Source organism: Capra hircus (genome assembly GCF_001704415.2).
Source record: "Capra hircus breed San Clemente chromosome X unlocalized genomic scaffold, ASM170441v1, whole genome shotgun sequence".
In the NCBI taxonomy this organism is placed as follows: domain Eukaryota; kingdom Metazoa; phylum Chordata; class Mammalia; order Artiodactyla; family Bovidae; genus Capra; species Capra hircus.
Genome location: NW_017189516.1, coordinates 19,588,180 through 19,599,051, shown reverse-complemented (window position 1 = coordinate 19,599,051; position 10,872 = coordinate 19,588,180). Strand labels below are relative to the sequence as shown.

The 10,872-nt window shown below is 41.6% G+C and overlaps 1 pseudogene; it reads right to left on the bottom strand.

Annotated features, from left to right (window-relative positions):
* Nucleotides 1-6,501: 6,501 nt before the first annotated feature.
* LOC102173375 lies at nt 6,502-7,450 on the bottom strand (annotated as a pseudogene).
* Between the last annotated feature and the right edge of the window lie 3,422 nt (nt 7,451-10,872).

The window sequence follows — 10,872 nt, the reverse complement described above, 5'->3', positions numbered from 1 at the left end:
AAACTCGGACACTAGACCTCGCTTGTTCCTTGCCTCAAGTCCAGTTAGTCACCAGGTCATAAATATTGTCCCTTCAGTGTCCTTCTAATTATGTTGGCACTGCCCTAGTTCACTCAGGCCTTCCCCGCTTCTTGCCCAAATTGTTGTAATCTTCTTGGAGATCCTGTCTCACACCTTTGGATCTGCGGCCAAGATGGCCTCCTAGACTGTGAGTCCAGTAGGGTATGGGAGCATCTTATTCACTCTCACCTCCCCAGGTCCCACCACAGTGCTAACACATAGAACCTTTCAACTACATGCTTTTATTTATTTATTTTTTGGTAGTTCAGTTCAGTTGCTCAGTCGTGTCCAACTCTTTGTGAATCCATGAATCGCGGCACGCCAGGCCTCCCTATCCATCACCAACTCCCGGAGTTCACTCAGACTCGCGTCCATCGAGTCAGTGATGCTATCCAGCCATCTCATCCTCTGTCGTCCCCTTCTCCTCCTGCCCCCAATCCCTCCCAGAATCAGTCTTTTCCAATGAATCAACTCTTCGCATGAGGTGGCCAAAGTACTGGAGTTTCAGCTTTAGCATCATTCCTTCCAAAGAAATCCTAGGGTTGAGCTCCTTCAGAATGGACTGGGTGGATCTCCTTGCAGTCCAAGGGACTCTCAAGAATCTTCTCCAACACCACAGTTCAAAAGCATCAATTCTTCAGTCCTCAGCCTTCTTCACAGTCCAACTCTCACATCCATACATGACCACTGGAAAAACTATAGCCTTGACTAGATGGACCTTAGTCAGCAAAGTAATATCTCTGCTTTTGAATATACTATCTAGGTTGGTCATAACTTTTCTTCCAAGGAGTAAGCGTCTTTTAATTTCATGGCTGCAGTCACCATCTGCAGTGATTTTGGAGCCCCCAAAAATAAAGTCTGACACTGTTTCCACTGTTTCCCCATCTATTTCCCATGAAGTGATGGGACCAGATGCCATGATCTTCATTTTCTGAATGTTGAGCTTTAAGCCAACTTTTTCACTCTCCTCTTTCACTTTCATCAAGAGGCTTTTTAGATCCTCTTCACTTTCTGCCATAACGGTGGTGTCATCTGCATATCTGAGGTTATTGATATTTCTCCCGGCAATCTTGATTCCAGCTTGTGCTTCTTCCATCCCAGCATTTCTCATGATGTACTCTGCATAGAAGTTAAAGAAACAGGGTGACAATATACAGCCTTGACATACTCCTTTTCCTATTTAGAACCAGTCTGTTGTTCCATGTCCAGTTCTAACTGTTGCTTCCTGACCTGCATACAGATTTCTCAAGAGGCAGGTCAGGTGGTCTGGTATCCCCATCTCTCTCAGAATTTTCCACAGTTTATTGTGATCCACACAGTCAAAGGCTTTGGCATAGTTAATAAAGCAGAAATAGATGTTTTTCTGGAACTCTCTTGCTTTTTCCATGATCCAGCGGATGTTGGCAATTTGATCTCTGGTTCCTCTGCCTTTTCTAAAACCAGCTTGAACATCTGGAAGTTCATGGTTCACGTATTGCTGAAGCCTGGCTTGGAGAATTTTGAGCATTACTTTACTAGCATGTGAGATGAGTGCAATTGTGCGGTAGTTTGGGCATTCTTTGGCATTGTCTTTCTTTGGGATTGGAATGAAAACTGACCTTTTCCAGTCCTGTGGCCACTGCTGAGTTTTCCAAATGTGCTGGCATATTGAGTGCAGCACTTTCACAGCATCAACTTCCAGGATTTAAAGTAGCTCAACTGGAATTCCATCACCTCCACCAGCTTTGTTCGTAGTGATGCTTTCTAAGGCCCACTTGACTTCACATTCCAGGATGTCTGGCTCTAGGTGAGTGATCACACCATTGTGATTATCTGGGTAGTGAAGATATTTTTTTGTACAGTTCTTCTGTGTATTCTTGCCATCTCTTCTTAACATCTTCTGCTTCTGTTAGGTCCATACCATTTCTGTCCTTTATCAAGCCCATCTTTGCATGAAATATTCCCTTGGTATCTCCGATTTTCTTGAAGAGATCTCTAGTCTTTCCCATTCTGTTCTTTTCCTCTATTTCTTTGCATTGATCGCTGAGGAAGGCTTTCTTATCTCTTCTTGCTATTCTTTGGAACTCTGCATTCAGATGCTTATATCTTTCCTTTTCTCCTTGGCTTTTCACTTCTCTCCTTTTCACAGCTATTTGTAAGGCCTCCCCAGACAGCCATTTTGCTTTTTTGCATTTCTTTTCCATGGGGATGGTCTTGATCCCTGTCTCCTGTACAGTGTCACGAACCTCATTCCATAGTTCATCAGGCACTCTATCTATCAGATCTAGGCCCTTAAATCTATTTCTCACTTCCACTGTATAATCATAAGGGATTTGATTTAGGTCATACCTGAATGGTCTAGCGGTTTTCCCTGCTTTCTTCAATTTCAGTCTGAATTTGGTAATAAGGAGTTCATGATCTGAGCCCCAGTCAGCTCCCGGTCTTGTTTTTGTTGACTGTATAGAGCTTCTCCATCTTTTGCTGAAGGGGTAATTGTATTTTGACAAAGTTGCAGTCTTACAGAATAGTTACAGAAATAATATAAGGAATTCATGACTATCCTTCACCTAGATTCCCCAAATATTAACAGTTAACCACATTTGCTTTATGCTTCTTTCATTTACATATATATATATATATATATTTTTCTGAGCAGTTTTCTAAACAGTTTGAGAGTTAGTTATGGACATGATTTTCCTTTTCCTAAATGTGGTGCACATTTCCAGAAGACAAGGACATTTTCTTATATAACCACAGTACAATTATCAAAATCAGGCAATTTTTTTTGGGGGGGGGGCTGTGCCACATGGCTCCTGGGAATCTTGACCAGGGATTGAAACTGAGCCCTCAGCAGCAGTGAGAATGCAGAGTCCTAACCACTGGAACACCAGGGAATTCCCAAGATCAGGCAATTAACATGGACATAGTATTATCTAGCTGAGTTACATCAGTTGTCCCATTGACATCCTCTCTAACAAAAGAAGAAAAGTATTTCATTCCCAAATCCAGTCCAGGGTAAAGCATGGTGTTTAGTCATGTTTAGTTTCCTTGAACCTGGAACAGCTTCTCAGCGTTTTTTGTTTGTTTGTTTCATGACATTGATATTTTTGAAGTTCAAAATGTAGAATGTTCCTTAATTTGCAATCATTTAATTTTTCCTCAAGGTTAATTCAATTTATGCCTTTTTTGCAATACAACAAAAGTGATGCTGTATCCATCTTAACATCTGGAGGTAAATGATTTTTTAACTTTGATCACAGTATGTGGTTATTGAATCTTCATAAAATACAATTTAATCCTACCACCCTTCAGTGGACCTAAAAGCATATAAGGCCCAGAAGACTTGTTGGTAGTCCCTGCTTGACCTCAGCCATGGTCTAGTTATATACTCTCTCTGCTTCTTGCCTTTGAGCTTATTACTCTCTCTGACTAAAACATTATTTTCCTCCCACTGAATCCAACCCCTGCCTCTGTACTGGGCTAACTTCTACCTAAGATTCACCCTAGTTTCCCCTGTCCCAGAAAGCCTTCACTGACACCCCTGGCTCTGATATGTCACTTGTACAGCATCCTGTCTTTATGTTTTATTATGATATTCATCACACTGACTGAGAACTGTTTCTTTGTCTCTCTTGCTACATCATGAGCTCTTAGGGGGCAAGTCCTGGATCTTTTATTATGATATAAGTCCTTTCATTCATTAATTTGTTCATCCAGTCATGCAAATCTGAGTTCATTGATTCCTTGTCATGAGGGAGAACATACATACCACGGGATGTCTCAATAAGAAGGTGTTAGATTCTTTTATGGGATGTGGCCTCATATAAGGCGATTTGTGGGGGAGATTCCAAGGATTGGAGGTTCTTAGAAAGTGAGAGTGATTTTATGATTGGGTATATTAATTCTTATCTAGAAAGGTGAGGCAAAGGGAGTGATTGACAAAGAAGCAGCACCCATTTATTTATATGAGCTAGGAGAGGGTAATGTTTAGTCATTTTGGGAATTTGGACAATGTTTATTAGTCTAGTTTTGGTCTTGATCCATTAGTCACAGAGTGGCCTTGTCTGATGTTGGGACTCTGTTCAACAGGAGAGCACCAAGGCCTTGTGGTGAGTGCCAGGCCAGCTCCTGCATGTCAGGGGCTGCATGTCTCTCTTGCTCCTCCCTTTCATCCAAGGCCAGATGAGGTCAGGCCACAGGACATGAATCTATGTATTCTAATCATCACCATTACTGAGATTTTGCTGATCTAGAGGTAGCACTGAGAGAGCTGTCTGCAAAAGGACTTGGGCAAGTCTCTCATGCTCCTTTTATTGCAGGATGAAGTGCTGAATCTTGTGATGTGACAAGGGCTGCTCAATGGCATTTAAGACTCTGGACAGGCTCTGCCCCAAAGCATCACAGGCAGTTACCAGAAACAAAATGATGATCATTCATCCTTGTAATAGACCCTGGACATAGAAGCCTAGGTGACCTAACCCAGGCCATGGAAACATGCCCTATGGTTCAGCTGGTCTCTTGTAGACAGCCCGGTGCCTTTTTCTTTTAGCCTCGTCAGAAAATTGTTCTATTGACCTGTAGTATTTATGTAAATGCATCAAGAGGTGTTTGCTAAAGGAGAACCCTTTCCTCTGCTAGCCAAGGAAATCAAGGGCTATAAGACTGCTAGTGACAATCTGGCTAATTAATTTAGACATTTTTTTGGGGGGTGAGGGGGTCTTCTTGAGTGGAAGTTGTGTCGTTTATGGCATCTGTTAAGATAAGAGACAGGTTTGGGGCCACATTTTCACCAGTGTGGGAACTGCAGCTCACAGAGAATGCATGAAGAGTCAGTTACTTTTCTGGGAGCTGTCCAGATTCTGCTGTTTCCCTCTACTTTTCATGAGAATTTGATCCATTGGAAGACAGGTAGTTTTAAATATCTGAAAATTTCTAACAATTACCTCAAATATATTGGATAAGTTAGTGTGTGGCGGGTGGGCATAAGTCTGATGATCACAAAAGAAATGGTATCCTAATGGAGCACAGACCTTATTGGAAGTATAAGTATCATTTTGCGTGAGCTAATTATATGTCCCTTAAAATGGGTGGATAATGTGAGTGGAAGTAAACAGTTCCCCAAAAGAACGTTTCTGAAGAGAAAAGTATTTGTACCCTTGGTTGTCCAATGGTTAGAACTCCGTGCTTCCACTGCAGGGGGCCTGGGTTTGATCCCTGGTTGGGGAACTAAGATCCTGCAAGCCTTGTGGCGAGGTTAAAAAAAAAAAGGGAAGCCTGGTGTGCTGCAGTCCATGGGGTCACAAAGAGTCGGACATGACTGAGCAACTGAACAGCAAGCCTCAGTAGAAGTATTTTGTTGATGTGAGGTCAGTTTTTTTAGTGGCCTTGATTCTTATTTTTCTTTATCTGGAATTCTACAGATTCTAAAATTTATCAATTGATGCATCCTTTAAATAAACAACACCAGTCTTGCCCATTGATCAATTAAAATTTGACTTTCTCAGTTCTTAGTTCACAAGTTTATTATGAAAAAACACTGCAGTGCTCTTGTGCAGTAACATCATTTTATAGGAGGGAGAAAAAAAAAACTCCATTCAAAACAAATCACCAGGTTCTGACAGTAACAAAGAACAATATGAGGCCAAGATTTTAGAAGCGGAGATAAATTGAGGGCAGACAAATCATATGATTAAATCAAATGGTATCCCTAAAAATAAACAAAATGATTTCAAAACTCACAAATAGAAGGGATGCTTTGGTACTTATTTTTAAAAATGTTCATTAAGCTCCAATGATTGCTGCTATTCTTATCTACAGGCATACTGAGTAAAGCTATAGCTAAATGGAATTTAAATTGTATTCACAAGGTGTTAATGTTTACATCTTATATCTGCAGTTTCTCAGAGAAAGCAAAGTAACTACAAACAGCGCTAGGACAGAAACTGGTCTCTTGACCAACAATGTCGCTTCAGCATGCAATGAATTGGTTCATTCTAAAGTGGTCATGGCTGTTGATGACAAGTTCAGTTCAGCCTCTCAGTCGTGTCCAACTCTTTGTGACCCCATGGGCTGCAGCACACCAGGCTTCCCTGTCCTTCATCTCCCAGAGCTTGCTCAAACTCATGTCCATTGAATCAGTGATACCATCCAACCATCTCATCCTCTGTTGCCCCCTCCTTCTCCTGCCTTCAATCTCTCCCAGAATCATGGTCTTTTCCAATGAGTTGGCTCTTCGCATCAGGTGGCCAAAGTATTGGAGCTTCAGCTTCAGCTTCAGTCCTTCAGCTGAGTCCTTCATCAGTCCTTCCAAGAGGCTTTGTATTTTTATATGGAACATCTTTTTGGTCCATGTGAAAACAAGTTTTTTTGAGTGTTGACTGTTCTCTGACACTTGTGGAGTTGCTCTTCCCATATCCATTGTATGGCATGGAAAGAGCAAAACTGTACAAGTTTAAAATTTCATTACAGGAAGCAGTCTAGGGTACCATGAGTAACATGTGGCTCAGTTCTGCAAGGTGCTGGGAGTATTTTCAAACTGCAAGAAAGAGTATTTTAGAATATCAAGTTCCATGATTGCAGCTTGGTTACCACAAGGATAACAACAGTCTGGAGCACTGAAAATCGTTACTCCATTTAGGTCATGGCACCAGTTATATTCCTCCATCACCAGCTGATGAGCTCTAGACACCAAAGTGAGGCCATTGACATGATTAAATGTCTCAGAAATATCTTGCCCCAAGGTGTAACCAGCTCCTCGAGGAGATATAACCCAACCTCCACCGTTCATCTGGATCTGACCACACCAAGTCACACACTGGACCCTAATGGAGAACTTCTTGTAGATGACCAAGTGCTCTGATGTGATCCAGTGTTATCTATGGCTGCTGAGTGGCCACCATGTAGACAGATCTGCCCATCCAGTAATAGGAAGTGATAGCCTATTCAGTGAGAGGAAGATAGTCAAAAAGATCTGTAAAATATTTCTAAACATTTGCATTTCTGTAGTTTCTTAAACACTCATCATAGAAACCATATACTTGTGTGATCTGTCTGCACTCATGATTTCCCTGAAGAAAGGTGATACTTTCATGGTAATGAACCTTAAGAGCTACAAGCAGAGTAACTGTTTTCACTGAATGATATCCTCTGTCAAAATAATTGCCCATAAACAAGTAATTCGTATCTGGTGATGTGCCGCCGATTCTAAACAATTCCATGAGATGGTGAAATTTCCCGTGCACATCTTTACAGACAGTGACTAGACATCGAACGACTTGCACGTTGGATTCTTTTGTCACGATTTCTTTAGCCTCCTGGTGGAGGCTCCTGACCTAGGACTCGGACAGCTGATTGCACTTGTTCAGCTGCTTGGTCCACTGGTCAGCTCCTTGGTGAACACCTTCTCGTCCATGATGCCACCAGCCCGAACCGCGCTCCTTCCACACCGCCACCCACACACGGGCCACAAGCACATGCCGTCGCCAGTTCCCAGGGTACTTGTGCAGGTACTGGTGGTTGCTTGGTGCTAGCGCTGGCCCTCTAGCTCGACCCTCTGTGCTTGGCCACCAGCCGCTGCCCTCCTCCACTTGCTCTAGCTCCAGAGCTCTGCTCTCTGTAATGGTGGCTGCTGGTGTAGTGACGCCATGCACAGTGTCAGGAGGTGGTGGGATGCGGAGGAGTAGAAAGGCCGGAACCAGAGCTGCAGAACTGGAGGCCAGTTACTATATGACCAAAGTTTGGGATTAATGATGCAAGGGAAACTTAAGAACCAGACAAGTGTGTTAGTGGCTTAGTCGTGTCCGACTCTTTGCGACCCCATGGACTGTAACCCACCAAGCTCCTCTGTCCATGGGATTCTCTAGGCAAGAATACTGGTGTGGGTAGCCATTTCCTTCTCCAGGGGATCTTTCCAACCCAGGCATCAAACCCAGGTCTCCTGCATTGCAGGCAAATTCTTTACCATCTGAGCCACCAGGGAAGCCCAGAAGAACCAGAATGGGCCTTAATAGGAAATGTATCTTCTCAAGTGTTTAAAAGAAAAATGATTAAAATTTTGTTAGCAAACAGTTAAGTTCAGAGCAGTAGTTTTGGTTTGAGAAAGACCTGTCAGGACGTTTTACTTTTTAAGTGGCAGAAGGTCGTATAGGGTCAAAAGTCGCAGGATGAAGGTAAGGGAGAACATATTGAGAAGACTTACTGGGGAGTGTAAAGTACAATAACAGGCATGATGAGTGGTAAAGGGAAAGAAAAAGGCCGCTGAAGAATGAGATTAACCTTGGGCAGAAGCTGTCCACTTCTGCAGTCAGCAGTTCCTGGAGGGATCCTAAGAATAGTGTTAAATTGTGCCAATGGAATGGCCATCCAGTATTCAGGATGAAGTGATATATGTCTTTTAAGTCGGAAAACATAACTTCAATACTTTGGAGTTTTGTTGGGTCAATTGCTAACAGTACCTGAAAATCTCTTTTCCACTGAGGCTCAAGGGCAGTTTTTCTTTGATGCCTCTTCAGGAAGCCAAGGCTTCAGGTTTGGGATCATGCAGAGGCTGCTTAGGTGGGTGTTTCAAAAAACACAGCTGTACTTGTTGGTGATAAACTGAAGGTATGCGTCCCCTGCTGTAATTAGTGATATCAGTATGTCATAGGGTAGAGTCTAAGATGGAGAGTACTTTCCAAATCCGTGGGGCAACCCGTTATTTACTCAGAAGGAGGTAACTTGTGGATCCTAGAGGAGACAGATCTTACTGCTATTAAGGATAATGACAAGACTTTAGGCCATGGACATTCAAGGAGTTTCTGAGAGCTTTAAAATTTTTGGTTTTGAAATCTCATTAGTTCTCTTCACTTTTCCTGAATTTATGGAAGATAAGGACAGTGCTGTTCCAGGGGATAAGAATAAAAAATTGTGTTCAATGACCAGTGTTTTGTATCTGTTTCTTACATAGTAACTGTCCAGACAGCCAAAGATTATTTATTAATTAACTTAACCTTTTATCTAAGGCCTTAAAGGTAGTCAGGATGTGGAAATTTCAATTTTAGCTAATATGTTAAATTTTTGTGATTTGTAGCAACTTAAGAATTTCATAAAATTAAACTCTTTAAAATGCATTTGTTATTGTCATTTGTTTGTATATATATTTTCTCATAAAATTATGGAGACAATGGTAACTTACTTAACTCATAAAACCAGTGTAAGAAATTTAGAAAGTTTAAATAATTTAACCTTGGTTTTGTACAAACCAAAATATTGTGGTGACATTATTTTTAAATGGTAAACTAATTTATAAAGACTGTCAATTGTATCAAAATCTCTCCTTCATCTTGGAATTAAGTTCTTTTCTCATAATCAGAATAACAAAGGCTATTATGTAAGTACACTTTTCAGTGTCGACAAAAAGAAGCATCATTAATAACAGTTTCTTTTCTTGTTTTTAGACATTTTGATGGCTTAATTTGGACTAGAAAAGTGTACATACACATAACAACTGAATGTTTTTTGATCAGTTAATCTTTAAAAATTTCCTAAAGAGGTAAAACAGAGAGAGGGACAAAAAAAATTTAGGAGGACCCAGCTTCAGACACAGAGAAGGCAATGGCACCCCACTCCAGTACTCTTGCCTGGAAAATCCCATGGATGGAGGAGCCTGGTGGGCTGCAGTCTATGGGGTCGCTAAGAGTCGGACACGACTGAGTGACTTCATTTTCACTTCCATGCATTGGAGAAGGAAATGGCAACCCACTCCAGTATTCTTGCCTGGAGAATCCCAGGGATGGGGGAGCCTGGCGGGCTGCCGTCTGTGGGGTTGCACAGAGTCAGACACGACTGAAGCGACTTAGCAGCAGCAGCAGCAGCAGCAGCTTCAGACAAGATTTCCCAGGTGGTACAGTGGTAAATAATATGCCTGTCAATGCAGGAGAAGCAAGAGATTCAGGTTCAATCCCTGGGTCAGGAAGATCCTCTACAGTAGGAAATGGCAACCCACTCCAGTATTCTTACCCTGAAAATTCCATGGACAGAGGAGCCTGGTGGGCAACAGCCCCTGGGGTTGCAAGGTGTTGGACATGACTGAGTGACAGCATGCACAGCTTCAGATAAATGTGAAATTTTACTTTTTAAAGGCTATTTATGTTGCTTTTTTGAAGGAGAAGAAAGAATGTATTGATACAGAAACCACATTTTGACAAACAAAAGAAAGAGAAGGAGATAAACAGATATATAGATATTGAGATTACAGCTGGTTGGACAATAACTCAGGCCACTGACAATTTTACCAATCTAAATAAATCTAAAGCTACCATTCATTAATCCTTGAAGTATAGAAACAAAGCTAATATAGTCTCTTATGTTAAAAATATTCTCTTTTTAAACAATTTCCTCATGAGAGTTTCTTCCCTTTTTGTTCTAATGTACTTTTTTTTTTTTTTTGGCCATGCCACAAAGCTTGTGGGATCTTAGTTCCCTGACCAGGGATTGAACCTGGGGCCCTCTTAAGTGAACAGTCTTCATGTCAAAAATTCCCCAATGTGGCCATGGTAATTTCAAATTGACCCTAGAGAAATTATGCCAGGTAGAGAGTATGCTAGTAGGAAAATATGAAGGAGCGGGTGTGTAGCATGGAAGAGTTGCAGTTTTAGATTCAGAAGACCCCCATGAGAACTTCATGAGCCGTCAGGTCGGTGCTTGTGCAATCTTGTGTCTTTAGAGCCTGGCTGAAGCCCAACCATTACCCATCAGAAGCTAAATAAAACCTCCTGATTCCAGGCCAATGGAACAAAGTTCTTAGGGGCACAGAGACATAATTTAAGAAGTCTTTTTTTTTTAAGTCTTTCTAAG